The sequence below is a fragment of the Primulina huaijiensis genome, chromosome 11 (genome assembly GCF_012295235.1).
Source record: "Primulina huaijiensis isolate GDHJ02 chromosome 11, ASM1229523v2, whole genome shotgun sequence".
In the NCBI taxonomy this organism is placed as follows: Eukaryota; Viridiplantae; Streptophyta; class Magnoliopsida; order Lamiales; family Gesneriaceae; genus Primulina; species Primulina huaijiensis.
In genome coordinates this window covers 14,092,821-14,112,863 of record NC_133316.1, presented here as the reverse complement: position 1 = coordinate 14,112,863, position 20,043 = coordinate 14,092,821, and positions in this window count along the sequence as shown.

Sequence of the window (20,043 nt, the reverse complement as noted above, 5' to 3'; positions counted from 1 at the left end):
TAAGATCGATAGCAAACTCCACCTCTCTCTCTAGTGGAAGACCTATGACGTCATCGGGAAAGACGTCTGAGATGTCTCTGACTACTGGCACGTCTGATAACAACTGAGTGGTCATGTCAGGTGTGGATACGATGTTGGCCAAGAAAGCCTGACATCCCTTAGAAATTAGTCTCCTAGCCTGCATGCAGGAGATCATACGAGGGAAACTTCTCCATCTGGCTGGTTCAAACAGAGACTGCTCCATGCCCAATGGTCTAACCAAAACTGATCTCTTCTGAAAGTCGATCAAGACTCTGCTCTTTGTCAACTAGTCCATACCCAAGATAATATCAAATTCCGACATTGGCAAGACGATCAAGTCGGCATACACTAAGTGGCCTTGCAATTCCAGATCAATGTCCCTGACCACACTAGTAGCTCATAATTCTTCCCCTGATGGGACTGTCAATGAGTAATTCACGTCGAGACCAATCATCTTGATATCCAAGTGACTGGCGAACGTCTCTGATATGAAAGAATGGGTGGCTCCTGAGTCTATCAGGGCCTGAGTGGCTATTCTCTTAATGAAAATATTTCCTGAGGGACGTTAGGACAACACAAACTTATATCCCCAAAAATTCTAACATTAACCTCAAGAATAGTAGAAAATTACTATCCCAAATCACTCAAAAAATATTACTAGCACCTTAACAATCCCAATTAAAATTCAAAACATGCAAGGCAAAAATAATACTAAGCTTAGGTAGAAAAGTTTACCGGTCAGCAAAGTCGTGTCTGGGTTTGCTTCTTGTGCATGCATGGCGAACACTCTTCCTTGAGTTGGCTGCTTCCACTGTGGGCACTCCTTCAGCATGTGGTCACTGGCTCCACATTTGAAACACTTGCCCGATCTATATAAACATTGCCCTGGGTGCTGGCGGTTGCACTTAGGACACACTGGGAAAACAGCGGGCTTCTGAGGCGCCCTCTGCTGCTGAATCGGACCCTTGCCCTTAGGCGGTCCCTGATAAGGTTTCTTCCCTAGCGGCCCCTGGTAAGGCCTCTTATGCTGGGGTCGCTGATGCTGGTGCTGCGGCGGTGCCTGATAGGGCCTCTTGCCCTGCCTGTCAGCCTCAATGTCTCGCTGATCTTGCTCTGCCGCCAAAGCTCTAGATATGGCGACTGCGTAAGTAGTGGGACCAGCAACTCGACATCACAACGGAAGATCGGCCGCAAACCATCCATGAAATGCCTCAATTTTTCCCGGGCGTTATTGGCTATCCGGGGTACAAAGTAACACCCCCTCTCAAACCTTCTCACAACTTCTGCTACGCTGCTGTCTCCCTGTCGCAGCGCCATGAACTCCCTAATCAATCGGGAGCGTACTTCCTCAGTGAAGTACTTGGAATAGAAAACCTCCTTAAAACCATCCCAAGTCAGTGTTCGCAAATTCACTGACACTGATGCACTCTCCCACCACCGTCTGGCATCCCCTGCTAGAAGGAATATGGCACACCTGATTCGGTCTGCATCTGCCAGCTCCATGAAATCAGAGATTACTTCGTTGGACTTAATCCATCCCTCAGCTATCATCGGGTCAGTAGCCCCGAGAACTCCTTAAGATCCATCCTCCTAAACCTTTCGTACACAGCCTCTGGTCGGGGCCTCGCCTCTACATTAACCGCAGTCTGGTTCCCCGCAAACTGCGCGAAAAACTGCGTCATACCTGCAAGAATCTGCGCCTGCATATCTGGAGGTGGACGAGGAGGAGTGACCCTCTCCTCATCTCGATGCTCTCTGTTCTCGTCCCTAACTTCCCGGTTAATCACACGTCTGGGAGGCATACTGTTCCAACGATTTACCCAACACGTAAACCCAATATGCATGAATATAATAGCAATATCATAAGATGCACGAAATCTAAACTTAAAACATGGACATGCTGAAATCATGATTCAATGCTTACTACATACATAATGCAAAACTTTAAAACTTACAGACTTGAGGTGTGACTTCGTGAGCTTCTTGCGACTGGCAGTAGGCGTAACCCTTTACAAGAACACCGCTCTGATACAAAATGTAACGTACCGTACTTTTACTACTTAAAATTTGCGGAAAAATTTAAAATTTTCTTAAATAAAAAGTGAACATTCAAAATTCGATAAAAGAAGTAAAACTGTACGTCTCTCAAGTTGTTGCAACAAAAGATTTGAAATTTAAAGTTTGACATAAGAAATAAATGTTTTCATAAAACTTAAAACATGGCGGTCCTCGGGTTTAGCCTCCCGCTCAGTCCAAGCCTGCTCCTTGGTCCCCACCTCCAGCCTCCTCATAAACATCCTCGCCTGCATCGATCAAGTCTAGTGAGTCTAAAGACTCAACACGCATAAACTGGTAGTAACGAATAATACGTAATAAAACCACATGCAACTTCAAAATAGGACATACATACTTGAACTTGAAATGAACTGGAACATGCTTACACAACATAGACGTGCCATAACGTGAAAACTTTTCTTAAACATGCTGCATACTAGAACATACTTGAACATACATAATCTCATCATTTTTCGTAGAGGCATGTTTCAAAGCCAGTGACCCATAACATAATCGCCTGATCAGACTAAACCACAGTACTGGGATGACAGGGACGTATCCACTGCCACATACATGAGATCCCCGTTCATAATTTAACGGGCTGATTGGTCCACGTTCATAATTTAACGCTTTCCAATCTCGATCTAAACCAGTTCATAATTTAACGGGCGGATTGGTCCCCGTTCATAGTTTAACGCTTCCAATCCTAAACATAATTTGGTCACAAGACATTTAGCATACCTCAAAAACTTAAAATATTTTCTTGCACGTCAAACATACTTACTTAGCGTTGTGGGATTCGTTAGACTTCAATTGGGGCCAATGCTACATACTAACATGAGTTCAAACACTTATCTTTCATAGCTTAGACGTAGGTAGTTGTGCTCACCACCGAAGTACATAAATAGCTTATGACATTCTAAATCACTCGGGACTTGACCTCGTTTAATCATCATACTAAACAATGAAATAGAACCCCAAAACAAATCCTATATTTTATATTCATAACCACAAAACACTTTCTATACTTTATATTCATATTTTAAAAATTTAAAAAAAAAAAATTTTTTTTAAAGAGAGGTACACGGACCCAGTGTAGGGGTCCGGGTATGCTCTGGAAATTCGTATTTTTGAATGAAAAAGGACACGGACTCCGTGTCGGGATCCAGGTAGCCTCTGGACTTGGACATTCATGAAAATTCGCTATCTAATTTATTCATTCTCTCAATCCAAGCCTAAGGACCATGAACCAACACCTCGAGCCTCATCCTAGGATGCTATTACATTGATTCAAACCCGTAAAAACACCCCAAACATCTCCAAGCATTGACAAGCAACTTCACTACAACAATAACACGTAATCCGACATCGTTTCGCTTCCTACTGCTTTTATTATATCCCAAGCCAATCCCAACCCAAACAAACCACCAAATAACAGCTAAACTCATCCCATAACATATATAAATGCAGTAGCACAAGCCCGGCAGTGCCCAACGAAGCCTGCAACTCAAAAACTTCAAAACATGATCAACATCATTTTCATAAGATCGTAGGTTTGAGCAGTCACACAAAAACAAACATAACTCACTCGTTTCTATTCCAAAAATTACGAATTTTATATCAAATCAAAGGTATCGAAGAGTACTACGTTTTATATGTTGAAAGTTTTCCCAGAAACTCGACCAAGAAATTTCAGTTTTTAAAAAGACAGCAAAAACGTGATTTGTGATCCAAAAACCCTTTCAAACTTGATCCAAACATCATTGCTCAAACTTCCACACATCACATGTATTTTTACTCATAAATAACAACACAACGCATAATATAACAAGATCGATGCATAAACGAAAGAATATACGTGCCTTTTGATATTTAAAAATGCCGAAACGACGATACCGACGCGGAGACAGGGCGAAGGTTGATCCGGGATGATGGTGGCTCGATTTTCTTTGAAGAAAATCAACGAAATTTGCTGGAAAATATAAGGGAGAGGGGCGGCTGCACTTGGTGCTCTAGGAACCCTAGTATTTTGCTCTCAAGGAATTGAAAGAAGATAGAATGACATGTGTGTGCTGATGGTGTGTGTAAAAATGTGTATGTGTGTAACGTGTGTGTGATTAATTAGGTGTAATTAGGGGCCAATTAGCTTAATTATATAGTTAATAAATTCATAATGGGGCACAATTTGAAATTTGAAAGTTTTAAAAGGGTTTTAAGCCCAATAAGCTTAAAAGTGGGCTCATTACATCCAAACGCACTCCCGAAAAATAGTGTTTTGAAATTTGGAGGGGGTGGGCGGCTGATTCACGTTTTAAGTTTAGGGTAAATAGTGTTTAGGTGCTAATTATATAGTTAATAAATTCATAATGGGCCACAATTTAAAATTTGAAAGTTTTAAAGGGGTTTTAAGCCCAATAAGCTTAAAAGTGGGCCCATTACATCCAAACGCACTCTCAAAAAATATTTCGTGTTGAAAAGTTTCTGAAAATATTAGCCGAACCCTTAAAAAGTCCCCCGATTTGCTAAAATTAGCGTATCGTTAAAAATAAAAATCATGGGGGTGAAAATACCCAAAAATTTTCATTTCTTGAAAAATACCTTTAAAACATCTTATATTAATTAATACAAAATTAATCGTGTAATAAAAATAATTTTCTTGAAAATTTTTCCGTCTTCGTTCCTCGTTCGAGCGCAAAATGCAAACTTAAAAATCTATAATGCATGAACCTTTAAAATTTCATGAAATAAATTCTACCATGCAATAGTAATTCATAAAATGTATAAAAATAATTTAACACAAATTAATAAAAGAAATATGCATTTTAGGCTTTAAAATAATTTAATAAAATACAAAAGAAATTTAATAATTTGCATGCATGTGGTTCACGTGGACCTTCAAATTTTCTGGACGTTACAATCTACCCCCATTAAATAGAATTTCGTCCCCGAAATTCGCTTATCCTCGATAATCAAAAAGTGCAAAATCTTAATTCTAGTATCCAAATAATCCCCGCTTCCGCTGCGCTATCCTGATAAAATATGTGTTAAGCTGTCCTTATGTCTCCTCAATCCTAATAAAATATGCCTACCAAAATTCTCATTTGCGAATCGCAACTTAAAACAATTTATGGTGACTTAGTTCTATTCTACTAAGACCTCGAATTTGACCTTTCTCGCAATTCCTCGTACTAGCCAGGGATGTCCCGACTTATCACACTTTATTTTTCTTATGCAATACTCATATTGTTCATTAACCTATTACATTGTCCTTCATGCTGTTCAGCTTAAGAAATCTTAGTACCAAAAGTTACTAATCGACTTCTATCCTCGGTAATGCACTTAAAAATTAAACCTTATCTCAACCCCATAATAATATTAGCCTAAGTCCCTTGAATTGAATCTTTATCTCATGGCATCAAACTTACGTAACTTATTATTTACAAATACATTCCGGATGTAAAATTGTTGCAAATCTTATAATTCGAGTAACGTTAATCCATAAAACCCAAATATACAATATCGATTTCTACATATATTTTAAAGCCCTTTGTTGGAAACTTAATTTCGACTGTTTGACAAACCATTTATCTATTGGACTAACTGATCAAGTATTCGTATTATACAACTTGGCTAACTGAAGTATCACGTGAGTTATCAAAGGCAACCGAATCCAGCTGAACTGAACCTTCGGAGTTAACTGACTGATCAGTTGGAAACTGATCAGTTGAACCTAACTGGATTTCTGAAGACAGCTGACTGATCAGTTGGAAACTGATCAGTTGATTCACTCAGCACAAGCTTATCAGCTACAATTTATCAGCTGATCGCTCAGCCATACACGTCATCAAATGAAAAGGACGTTCAACCGACATCAGTACAAGCAGACTGCAACTCGTAGTGAAACGCCGCATTTCAGAGTCTACAGTGTACGATTGTCAGGAGAATATCGACGTGGCAATCAACAAATATAAAATTCAAATATTATATCAAGTTACCGTTGGAAGAGAAGCCTATAAATAGGCGAAGAGAGCAGCTGAAGAACAAGGATACAAGAACAACTATTTTACTCAAGCTGTTACTCTGCTGAAATCAAAAAGCTCACTCTTACTAAGTTCTATCCGTAGCATTCAAGGCTACCTTCTTTGAGCTTGTTAGCACATGTAATCTTTGTTATATTGTTAAGTTGTGCTAAGATTAGTCACGAACTGAAATAGCCTGTTGTAACTAAGAGTTTCAGTTTTGGAACTGATAAGACCAAACTGAAGTGGGTTAGTACAAACATTGTATTCGATCAAAGTCTTATAGTAGAAATCCTATCTTCGTGATAGAAGGGGTGACGTAGGAGTTATTCCATTCTCCAAACATCCAGAAACAAATCGCGTGCTTTTCATTTCAGTTACCTCTTATTTTAGTTATTCTATCTTTCATTCAGTTTACTTCCGCAACTGTTTTCTCAGTTAAACTGATTGTCCTCGACTGACGAGATACTGAGTATCAGTTTGTCATTAAACTGAACTCAACTTACGAAAAACGAACATAATCTGTGAGTGTTTATTCAACCCCCCCTTCTAAACACTTTTCACTTCTTAACCGATCCTTTCAAGTGGTATCAGAGCAGTTATATCTCGTCTCAGAATATCTACACTCAAACTGATCATTATGTCTTCCTTTAACAATATCCCTATGTTTTCCAGAGAGGACTTTGATGACTGGAAAATAAGAATGCAGGCTCACTTAGCTGCAAAAGATGATGACATGTGGTACGTTATCATTGACGGACCGATGAAGATTCTGAAAGCCAATACAGCAGTGGCTATTACTGAAGGGGCACCTCACCGTATTGAAAAGCTCAGAGATGAATGGACAACAGAAGACAAAAGAAAAGCAAATCTAGATAATGTGGCAAAAGATATACTGTACAAGACACTAGACAAAGTAACCTTCAGCAAGATCAAGATGTGTAAGACAGCTAAGGAGATTTGAGAAAAGTTGATCCAGCTGTGTGAAGGAAACGAACAAACCAAAGAGGATAAACTTTCTGTTGCTGTGCAGAAGTTTGACAACATCAAGATGAGAACTGGAGAATCGATGCATGAGTATGATGAGAGAGTCAGCTGCATCATCAATGAACTCAATGCACTTGGAAAAGTATATACCAACAAAGAAGTTGCATTAAAAGTAATCAGAGGTCTTCCCAAGGAGTGGGACGTAAAGACCATGGCAATGAGGGAATCCAAGGATCTAAACAGAGTTGAGCTTCATGATCTATTCGCTGATCTGAAAGCCTATGAGTTTGAGCTACAAACTTGAGAAGGAGAGCCTTCTACTCCAACAGTCACAACTGCATTAGCTGCTGTCAGAACAGAACCAACCGGTTCAGTCAAGAAGTCCGCTGATCAATTGAGCAATGATGCTATGTCATTGTTCATTAAAAAATTCGGAAGATTTATGAGAAGAAATCAAGGGAACTTCCAGAAGAATCATCAGAGAAATAATTCTAAAGAGGAATAAAATGGCTGCTACAACTGTGGCAAACCCGGTCACTTCATTGCTGACTGTCCCAAACCCAAGAAGGACAGTCAGGGCTCGACTGAAAGAAGAAAGAAGTCATATGAGCATAGAAAGAGATCCAAGGATGATAAGAAGTTTTCCAGGAAGAAGCATGAGGTACTCTTAGCTGAAGAAAGTAAATCTAAATGGGCAGAAACTGACAGCGAAGAGTCAGAACCAGAAACCTCATGCAGTTCCAGTGATGGTGAAGAGGAAGTGAAGTGTCTAATTGAAACATCTGCCTTTCTTTTGCTTAAAAAAGTACTAGCAAATTTTTTTTTTTAAACTTCACTTAGCATTCGGTCGAACCATAAAATATTTTGACATCATTTTAAAAATAAATTAACCAACTAACATTTGAAAATCAAAGGAAATAGCCCATACTATAACCTCTCAAAAACCACTCATAAATAATTAAAAGTCATAAAAATATTCTTAACATAACTTAAAATCATAAATCATAACTAGTGCGGAAAACTAGCGTCGGTGCTCGGGTTATGTGCACCTTCAGTCTAGCAAAGTCAACCATCAAGACCTCCATTAACATATTCATAATCAATAGCACCTGCATCAATCACACCTACTGAGTCTAAAGACTCAACACGTCATATCCTTGATAACAAGTAATACATAATACAGATCACATGCAACAGTGAAAAATACTTGTACTTAAAATATCGTTTTCATGAAGATGCATAAACTTTAAACATGAACATTTTCGTAAACATTTTCATGATGCATAAACTTTAAAAACATTTTCCATAAACTTTTCGTAAACATTTTCTTAAACGTATTCATGTCATCCTCAACATATTCATATTCATGTTATCATCCACATATACGTATTCCTTTTTCCTTTTCGTTGAATTCAGATCTTTAATTGTGACTTTCGTGTTCGTCTACGTCTACGTGTTGGGCGATGGATCCATCTACATGTAACCATAGTACTGGGCGGCGGGGACACCAGCAACACTCTCACCGATCAACTGGGCCTTGGCCTTACGTATTAACATATTATCGTATACATATACATATCCGTATCCAAGGAAACACGATCGTCGGACTCCCACTGGGACCATAACCCTCACGACATTTCCAACATATCATCGTATTAGTCACAATTACTTCACTTCCTTCAACGTTTCATATTATTATCACTTTGTAAAAATCATACATTTAATATCCTTTTCTTTTCAAAAACAAGCATGCAACTTATCTTTTAACGTTATCGTTTCCTCATAAAAATCCATAAATATTTTAAAAGAAACCTTTCAACATATAAAAATCCATAAATCTTTTAAATAAACATTTCAACATCATAAACATTTAAAATATGAATTTAATCTCAAATATTTAAAATAAACATTTTAACATATTAAATCATAACCTTATAAAATAACATTTTGACATAATAAATAGTAAAAATTTAAAATCCATGTCATAAAAATTCATAAACATTTGAAATAATCATATTAGCACATAAAACAGCATTCAGGGCAATGCCATGACGTTAACTAATTTTTTAGGTGTAAAATGATCGTTTTACCCCTAGATGTAAAATTTCTCGTTTTTGACATTTTCTTAATTTCCTTGACTCTAACATGTCCCAAATAATTATTTAAGCTTACATGAATTTTCTCATATTTTTATTTAGCTTAAATTGAGGTCTTTTAATTTAATATTTAAATAAGACGTATTAGTGCGTTTTAATCCCGAATTAAAATAAACCTTAATATAAAATTCCCAAATTATAAACTTAGACTTTTAATAATTATTTACGCTTAAATATAATTTTTCATAATTTTATACTGTTAAAACTAGGCGTTTCATGAGCCACACCCGTGGACCCATGGATTCAATTTTTAGTTCTTAAATCTCGTTTTTGACCCTTAACCGAACACACCGAGCCATCTCCTAATTTACTCGAGCCACGCCCAAGCCACCTTGAGCCAAAACCTATCCAACCCACCTAGAGACCCTACTGTCCAAGCCCAGCCCAAAAACCAGCCCTGGACCGCTCCAAAAACCTACTGAAACTTGCCCCAAAATTCTGCACGTGTGTGTGTGTGACTCCTACCCTTCACCAAGACTCCTAGCCAACTAGGACACCTCCAGCGGTTTAACCCTCGACCCAACCTGACCCTGAACATCCCTAGACCAAGCCAAGACCCCACTCGGACCAGCCCAGGCCTTGGAACCTTCACAGCGAGCCACCATATCAAGCACAGCAGCAATGCGCTACCTTGCTTCTCACGCTCCCTGCGTTTGGCTCGAGCCACGTCAAGCCACCCTGCACCAACCCATGGCCCAACCCTTGGACAACCTCCCTTGACCCTTATGGACCAGCCTGGCTTGCACCCAGGCCGGCTGCAAGCCTAACTTTCCCGCTGCGCATAGAACCCCTCATGGGGGAGAAACCTAGTTCACTAGGACTCTTCCCTAGCCACTACCTTGACCCGTAGCCATCCTAGGACCCAACCCAGCCCTAGACCGAGACCACCACTACCCCTAGACGAGCCTTGGACATGCCCCAACAGCCCATGCCAAGAAACGAGCCACTTGACTCTTGTGCAACCAAAATACCCACGGTTCCTTCTTAATTGATGCCTACAGTTTTCCAGCTTTTGTTATTCACGTTTGCAGCTTATTTGGTGCGTTTCTAGGACCCTAAACTTTGTGTAAAACACCCTTAATCTATCCCATAACCATGGCAGCCCCTTAACACAAATTTGATTTTTGAACCAAAACACAAGAGTTTAACACACACATATGCATAGTTACGAAAATATCATGATGTGCAATTTGTTTTCATTCAAAACATGTTCAAATAAATATTATGGTGTGATAGATGAGTGAAGGAAAGAATATGGCGTGCCTTTGCGTTTTAAACGCACGAAAAACCATTGACGATTTGCGAAGAACGGACAAGAACCTTGGCTTGATTATTCCTTAAGCTATTCTCGAAAATTCCTCCTTGCCTTTGACGTGTTGTCGTGTGTTTGTGTGGTGGGGAGAGTTTTAATTGGTTGAAATTTCAGAGAGTGGCCGAGACTAGAATAGGGTTTGGGGAGTGTTTTAAGTATATTATATACTAATTAAACAATAACAAGGCTTTAGGCCTATTAAGCTAACAATTTAGGCCCATTAGTTTTAATTAGGATTTAATTAAAATGTCAAAATAGTTTTGGTAAAAATAAGTTTGTGAATTTAATAGCTGGGTTGTCAAAAAGTTCTTATTTTTATTGAAAATCCAACGCCGATAAAAATTACGCCCCGGCATATAAAATCAACTAAAAACCCCATATTTTCAAAAATAATAAAAAGCATCACCCATATTTTAATTAATTAAAAACAATTATTTAATAAAAATATTTTCTATTTTTCAGCCCTCGGTCTCCGTTCCTCGATCGCAACTCGAATAACCTTTAAAATGATATTTTATTGCAGCCATGTGGAAAATATAATTTAAACATGCCAATATGCACAACATAATTAATTAATGCAATTAAAACATTTAATTAAAATACAAAGGAATTTAATAATTGCATGCATGTGGTTTGCGTGTACCTTTAAATTTTCGGGGCGTTACACTAATGGCTGGTGATACAGAATAGGAGTCAAGCAGTCAACAGGTATTTGAATTTGGCTCAACTGATTTCACTAGAGAAGAACTTATTTCAACTCTTATGACATGGTTAATGAGTATCATAAGCTTGCCTTATCGTTTGAAAAGGCCAGAGCAAAGCAAACTGATCTCATAGACAATAAAACTAAAACTGATGAATCAGTTGATGTGTTGAGTTTGAAAAGGGAGATTGCTGAGCTCAATGCTGAAAAGAGCAGGATTAAATCAATGATTCAAAAGTTGACGCTTGAGAATTCAAAGCAAACTGAGCTCATTCAGGCTTGGAACAAATCATCTGTTGCATTAATTGAAATGCAGAACTCACAGAAATTAGTTACTGATAAAACTGGTTTAAGGTTCAGCACCCAAGATGAAATGATTCCCAATGATACTCGACCAAAACTGAATATGGATAAAGAGAAATACATTCACTTTGTCAAATCAGTTGTGGTACAAGAACAAGCTGAGCCAAGTAAACTGATTGAACGGCCTACTGAAAGTACGAACAAAGCTAGAAGATATGGGGTATTGATTATAGCCCAAAAGTTTTAACTGACTCACGTAGTTAGTCATCAAAAAGATTCAGCAGAAAATATTCAAATGGCTACTCCAATTACTATAACAGCAAGCCGGTTCAGAAAGATATCGGCTGAACAATCAGTCGAACAAAGCTAAATCACATGTTGTATCATCTGTACACTACACACCAAACACACACAAATCAAGAAAGACCATCTGGAATACAGCAACTGGACAGTCAGTCAGACTAATCCAAGTCTGGGTTCCTAAAGGACTAATCAGTTTAGGACCCAAATAGAAAAAGGTACCAAAAATTATATCTTGTATGTGATTGCAGGTAAAAGGTACAATTAAGGAATCAATCTGGTACTTGGATAGTGGATGCTCACGACACATGACGGGAAATGCAGATCTGTTATCTCAACTGATCAAGTACACTGGACCAAACATCAGTTTTGGAGATAATTCCAAAAGTAAAACTGTGGGTAAGGGTAAGCTTATCCATGGTAACTTTACCAATAATAATGTTTTATTAGTTGAGAATCTCAAGTATAATCTGATTAGGATCAGTAAGTTATGACGGATTCTCAGTTCAGTTTGACAAACACTCTTGTTCAGTCAAAGACTCAACTGATGAGGTTATTCTAACTGGAAAACGGTGTGGAAACACTTACAAAGTCAGTTGGAATGATCAACCTTATGCACCAGTATGTTTCATTGCTTCAAAGATTTCTAAAAATTGGTTGTGGCATAAGAGATTGAACCACCTGAACTTTAAATCCATCGCATATCTGAGTAACCACGATCTTGTAACTGGTTTGCCCAAAATGGATTTTGTCAAAGAAAAAATTGTTCAGCATGTCAGTTTGGTAAACAAGTAAAATCTTATTTTAAAAACAAAGGCCGTAAATCTTCTTTCCGATGCTTAGAACTATTACATATGGATCTCTTTGGTCCAATACCAATCATGAGCTTAGGGGGAATGAAATACAACTTGGTGATTGTGGATGATTTTTCAAGATTTACTTGGGTTATTTTTCTCAAATCCAAAGACCAAACTGCTGCACAACTGATCAAGCTTTTCAAAAGATTATTAAATGAAAAATCAGTTGGAATCGATAGAATCAGATCTGATCAAGGAACTGAATTCATCAATCAAACTATTTCAAATTTTTTAGAAAATGCTGGAATTAAGCATGAGCTCTCAGCAGCTAGAACTCCTCAACAAAATGGTGTAGCTGAAAGGAGAAACCGGACCCTTAAAGAAGATGCTAGAACAATGCTTGCTGATTCGGGCATTTCTCAAAGGTTTTGAGCAGAGGCAATAAACACTGCGTGTTATACTCAGAACAGATCGATGATTAATAAGAATCATATGAAAACACCTTATGAGATCTGGCATAAAAAAAAAAGTGTGATCTCCTACTTTAAAATATTCGGCTGCAGATGTTTTATTCTCAATAATGGTAAAAATCATTTAAAAACCTTTGATGCAAAATCTGCAGAGGGAATATTTCTTGGATATTCTTTAGTTAGCAAAGCATATAGAGTTTTTAATAAAAATTCTTTGAATGTTGAAGAATCTATCCATGTTGTTTTTGAAGAAAACGCTCTAACTGATAAGCCAACTGATCCAATTGAGCTAATTGATAGACTTACAGAGATCAGTTTAGAGGATGAAGATGAAGAAGATAATCATATCAATCACAACAACCTCCAAACACAAGAACCAGAAGTACTAGAACAACCAGTTGAACAGGAAGCTATTCCTGATTTTCAGTTGGAGGAGCCTATTGAGAATATTCAACTGCCAACCGATGAAGCTCCAACTGATACAAAAGAAGTTACCAACTTGGATATAACAAACACTGAACTCGGATGGAAGAAATCACATCCTCCGGAATTGGTGATAGGTAATCCATCTGATCTGGTAAGAACAAGAAATCAGATGCTTAATTTATTTATTCATTCAACTTTCGTATCACAATTGGAACCAAAGAAAACTGATGAAGCTCTTGCTGATCCAAACTGGATAAATGCAATGCAAGAGGAGCTGAATCAGTTTACCCATAACAATGTCTGGAACTTAGTTCCAATACCACTTTCAAAAACTGTTATAGGTTCAAAATGGGTGTACAGGAACAAACTGAACGAAGATGGTTCAGTTGTGCGCAACAAGGCGATACTGGCAGCACAAGGATATAGGCAGGAAGAAGGAATTGACTATAATGAAACATATGCCCTAGTTGCAAGACTGGAAGCCATCCAAATATTCCTTGCCTATGCATCATTCAAGAACTTCAAAGTCTACTAGATGGATGTGAAGAGCCCATTTTTAAACGGTCAGCTGCAGGAAGAAGTCTATGTGGAGCAACCTCCAGGTTTCATCAATCATAATTTTTCTGATCATGTCTACCATTTGAACAAAGCCTTATATGGTCTAAAACAAGCTCCAAGAGCTTGGAATGAAACGCTTTCAAAATTCCTAACTGATCATGATTTTTCAGTTGGATCAGTTGATAGGACCTTGTTCAAATTCTCTAAGAATGATCATATTCTACTTGTTCAAATTTATGTTGATGATATTATATTTGGGTCAACTAACCCCAAATTATGCGAGAAGTTTGCTAAGTTGATGCAGGACAAATTCGAAATGAGCATGATGGGTCAACTGACATTTTTCCTTGGACTGCAAGTTAAGCAACTGGAAACTGGTATCTTTATCAGTCAGACCAAATATACGAAGGAACTGCTTAAGAAATTTGGCATGGAATCATGCTCAGCAGCAAGCACTCCCATGAGTTCATCGGTCAAACTAGACAGTGATCAAGGGGGAATATCAGTTGAGGCGACATTATACAGAGGTTTAATTGGTTCATTATTGTACCTACTGCTAGTCGTCCTGATATTGTATTTGTTGTATGCATGTGTGCTCGATTTCAAGCAAATCCTAAGCAATCACATTTCTCAGCCGCCAAAAGGATTTTAAAATACCCAAAGGGCACACAAAATGTTGGGCTGTGGTATTCTAAAGACTCATCTTTCAATTTAGTTGGATATTCAGATGCAGATTATGCAGGATGTAAGCTTGATCGAAAAAGTACAAGTGGATCATGTCAGTTTCCAGCAGACAAACTAGTCTCTTGGTTCAGCAAGAAGCAAACATCCATAGCTACTTCCACGACTGAAGCAGAATATCTTGCTGCTGGAAGTTGCTGCACTCAACTGCTCTGGATTCAGCAACAACTGAAAGACTATGTAGTTATCGCCAAGAAATCGCCTATATTTTGTGATAATACAAGCACGATTGCTATCACGTTAACCTAGTTCTTCACTCAAGGACCAAGCACATCGATGTCAGGCATCACTTCATCAGAGATCATGCTTTGAAGAAGGACATCAGACTGGAATACGTCTCAACTGAGCAGCAAGCAGCTGATCTCACCAAACCACTACCCGAGACTAAGTTTTCTCACTTTCGCAACATACTTGGTTTAATAGATTTATCTTAATCAGTTTTCCATGATTATATCTCAGTTGTTAATATATTTGTGTTATTTATCTAATTCTTAACTGATGTTAGCTTGTCAGTTTGTTATTATGATTCAGTTAGTCACTTATTTTTCAGCTGATGAGATTAACTATTGCAGAAAAATAAAAGACAAAGCTAAAACAAAATGAGTTTTTATTTAAAGAAATTGTTGCGGATTACACCAAAATATTCTTTTTCAACAAAAGACCTCCATTTTTTCATCCAACCGGATATTTCGCCAGTTGCAGTCTTAAGAAAACTATCAGAAACAGCTATTCGCTCCAGAATAGTCCTCTCCTTGTGGAGCATCAGCTGGTATACATAACCATCTTCAAAGAAGTTCACCGTCTCGGCGACGTGCAAACGCTCTCTATACTTTTCCAGCTTTGTAAACACTCTAGGAGTGTTCGCTTCTCGACATTCATAGAGGAACTGGAGTCCTTGCAGCTCCTCCCAATAGCAAAGAATTTTATGAAAGACCTCATCTTCCATATCAACTTTACGTTTCTCCAGAGCAGTATTCATAAATTCTTCAGCGATATCTGTAAGCCTTGAGCTACTTGCACCTGCCATTTTATCTGCTGAATATTCGTAACTGATATGTTTGATACTAACTGAGCCACTTCTATTCATAGCGCAGGGTCAAGGAAGATGAAAGGGCTCAGTCACTGCAGCAGAAGATTAATCTTCCAAGCATAAGATTTTATTTAATTAATCTTGCTTAAGTTCGCTTAATATTTATATGTATTTATTAAGGGGGAATATTTGTTTTAAGAGGTTAACTAAGAAGATAGAAGTTAGTAAATCTTCAGCTGAAAGGACACAGTTTTACAACTGATCGTTCAGTTGGATATTCCATTAATCTTCTCACATACGTTAACAAATTAACCATTTTTTTATTTCAAATTAAGTGACGTGACTATCTATCAAGCATTAAATGCTATCTTTCAGCAAATGACAAGTTGAAACGTGGACTCATATAATCCACATATTTACTACACATGTTCTTACCACACAAACACACGTTTTTATTGCAAAATTTTCATGGACTGATACGTGTCCAATAATACGAACAGTCGCATACAAAAGTACTTTTCCCTCTCCATTTCAGTTCTTCTTATGCTTATCCAAATTTCTCAGAGCAAAAGAAAATTCAAACCTTCTTTTTCGCAGAAAATCATTCAGCTCAAATGGCAAACCAGAATCCAGCGCATATGTTGAATGCTATGGCAATCAATTTTGATTCAGTCCTATCTATCAATGAAGCCGAGGTCAAGAATGTATTTCAGAAGCTTCAATCAGCTGGGCTCAGAACCTTCTTGGGACAATCTTCCCAAGAGATCTATCCAAAAGAGCTTTTCGATTTCTACTCTAATGGATTTATCAATCAGGATGGAAGCATCTCATCTACTATCAATGGTCAGTTGTTGAGCATATCTGAAGACTCCTTTGGTGAGATATTCTTGTTGTCGTCTGATGGATTGGCACACCTTGCTGATGTTAAAGCATCAGATATTGAAGAGATGCAGACACAACTCTCCACTGATGGACGAAAAATCAAAGTTTCCGATCCAAAGAAGGAACTAAAACATGAGGTTCAGTTGTTGGCCAACATTGTAGCCAAGGGGTTATTGGCAAAGGCAGGATCCTTTGCTGCTCTTACCTTGGAGAAATTTCAAGCCCTTACCATTATCATGGCAGGACGAAGACTCAACTGGAGGCAACTCACCTTCAACATATTGAAAAACAAGTTTCAATCCACCAAACAGTCCAAAGGATTTGCTGTTCAGTTGAGTTATCTGCTGAAAATCAAAGGGTTGGTGGCTGATGATTCTGAAAGATCATCCAAATTCAAAGTTTCAATGCTAAGAATATTCTTCCTCCCAAAGCAAAACTGGATCTTACTCCTGATCAATTTGTCAAGATCAAAAAGGAGATTTGAGCACAGCAGGCTGCTTCCAAGTCTGTGAAAAGGGCAAAAACTCTGGCACAGCTGAAGACCTCCAAGAGGAAGATGATTGTCAATGAATCGGAATCGGAGAAAACTCCATCTCTCAAAGTTAACAAAAAGCCCAGAACTCAGAAAACCAAGCCAATAGCTTCGCTGGAAGCTATTCAAACTGAAAGGCTGAAATCTTCAGACGCTCAACAGCCTATTCAGGCTATTCCTCTAAAAGCCGTTCTCAGCTGAAGTTTCAGCAAGAGATCAGTTGCCTCAATCAACTGATCCATCCAAGAAGGTCATCACCTCAGCAGGTGAAAAGGAGTCAGCCAGGGCCGTATCTTCTCTGCAAACTGTCAATCGCCCTACCATCTTTGCTCAGGCTCGACCTAAAGGGATCACTATTCGAGAATTGGTGGAAACGACTCGTTCGGGTCTGAAAATTCCACACATTCGTACTGATGAGAAAGGCAAGGGCAAGATGATTGAAGAGCCCAAGCCAACAAATGCAATTTAGACCCATATTGACCTAATTTGGAAACAGGTCAATGCTTTTGCAGAATCCAAACTGAAAACTTATGAGGCTTGGATCACATACAGAACTCACACTTTTGCCAAACAATTGAAGAAGAAGTCTCAGCTGAAGAAGTTTATCAGGTTGGAAGCCATCGTTTTGAGGATAGTCAAAGCTGCTACTATTGTGCAGGCTTTGGAAAGAAAAATTATTTTTTTGATTTGATGAGAGCCAAGAAGTTGGCTCAACTAGTTGAAAAGTTGAAAGCAAACTACATTCCGACGAATCCAATTGCTTACAATGATCGAGCAGTGCTTACTCAGTTGGATTCAGATCTTACTTCCCTGCATGTACAGATAAGATTTTGGGAACAAGATCAGGAATTAGTTATTCATGGAGGGTCTTCAGAAGAAGAGGAAGAACCCTCATCACCGAATAAAGAGCAAGCTCATGATGTGCCTGAACCCTCTGTTGCTGATCCTCCATTGTACTCAGAAGCTGACTTAACACTTGCAAATATTGATGAAATTATTCAGTCAGTAGTACAGGAATCTCAACTAGAGGAGCTCATATCTGAATCAGTTGATCACTTGACTGATCAAGCAATTCTAGAGGCTCCTATCTTAACTGAAGAGCCCGTTCAGCAGGATGATCCAACTTATGTGCCAGCTCAGTCCACAGATAAAGAAATCGCTGAAAATGTGGAGGCTCAGTTGCTCAATTTTGAAAATATTCCAACTGACGAGCCAGCCCAAATTTCAGCTGATTCTCAAACAGAAGCACCAGTTGATGATCCTCCAACTGAAGGTCTCACAGATTTAGCTCTTCATCAGGACAGTTCAGTTGCTACTCAGGATCCTTCTTCTCCTCCTCCAGCGCAAGTAGAGGTTACTGAATCAGTTGTTCCAGAACAAACTATTGCCGAGACAGTTGTATCTGACAGGACCTTGGTGGTCTTTGACCAAGTCTCCAAAGAACAAGAACCTGGAACTTCTAGACATCTACCTCCTCAGTCGTCTGGTGATCTTGAAGTAGTTCTTGAAGAAATTCAAGACATTCAGAATAATATGCACAAAATACTTACTGCCATTTCCCAGATTCAGCGAACTCAACTCGCTCATACTCTAAAACTAGAACATGTAGAGGTATCCAACTCAGAAAAACTGAAGGCAGTTCATGCTACCGTGACCTCTCTTTCCCTAGCAATAGAAGATATCAGAAAGAATAGAGGCTTAGCTGAAAGTCCCTCTGTAACCCAAGATGCAATCAGAAATAGAGTTGACTTTGTGGAGACATCTGTTTTCAGAAAGATAGACTTGATGCAAACCACTGTGCTGAATGCAGTCTCAGACGTAGCCACTTCTGTTAAAGTTCTATCAACGGATGTTAAAAGATTATCTATCAGAATGGAGGCGTTTGACAAAAAGAGGGAATAGAGACCTAAGCTACAGTCAAATCAGTTGACGGATTTATTTATACATGGATTTATTTTGTACAGATTATTTCATTCTTTCATTGTAAGAATCTGTACACGACAGTTATTATTTTATCTTCAACCGATTTAAAGGACGTATATAAGCTTAACTGATCAGTTATTATTCGCTTAGTTTTGTCAAACACCAAAAAGGAGGAAATTGTTGGAAACTTAATTTCGGCTGTTTGACAAATCATTTATCTATTGGACTAACTGATCAAGTATTCGAATTATACAACTTGCCTAACTGAAGTATCACGTGAGTTATCAAAGGCAACCGAATCCAGCTGAACTGAACCTTCGGAGTTAACTGACTGATCAGTTGGAAACAAAACAGTTCAACCTAACTGGATTTTTGAAGACAGCTAACTGATCAGTTGATTTACTCAAAACAAGCTTATCAGCTACAATTTATCAGCTGATCGCTCAGCCATACACGTCATCAAATGAAAAGGACGTTCAACAGACATCAGTACAAGCAGACTGCAACTCGTAGTGGAACGCCGCATTTCAGAGTCTACAGTGTACGATTGTCAGGAGAATATCGACTTGGCAATCAACAGATATAAAATTCAAATATTATATCAAGTTACCGTTGGAAGAGAAGCCTATAAATAGGCGAAGAGAGCAGCTGAAGAACAAGGATACAAGAACAACTATTTTACTCAAGTTGTTACTCTGCTGAAATCAAAAAGCTGACTCTTACTAAGTTCTATCTGTAGCATTCAAGGCTATCTTCTTTGAGCTTTTTAGCACACTGTAATCTTTGTTATATTGTTAAGTTGTGCTAAGATCAGTCACGAACTGAAAT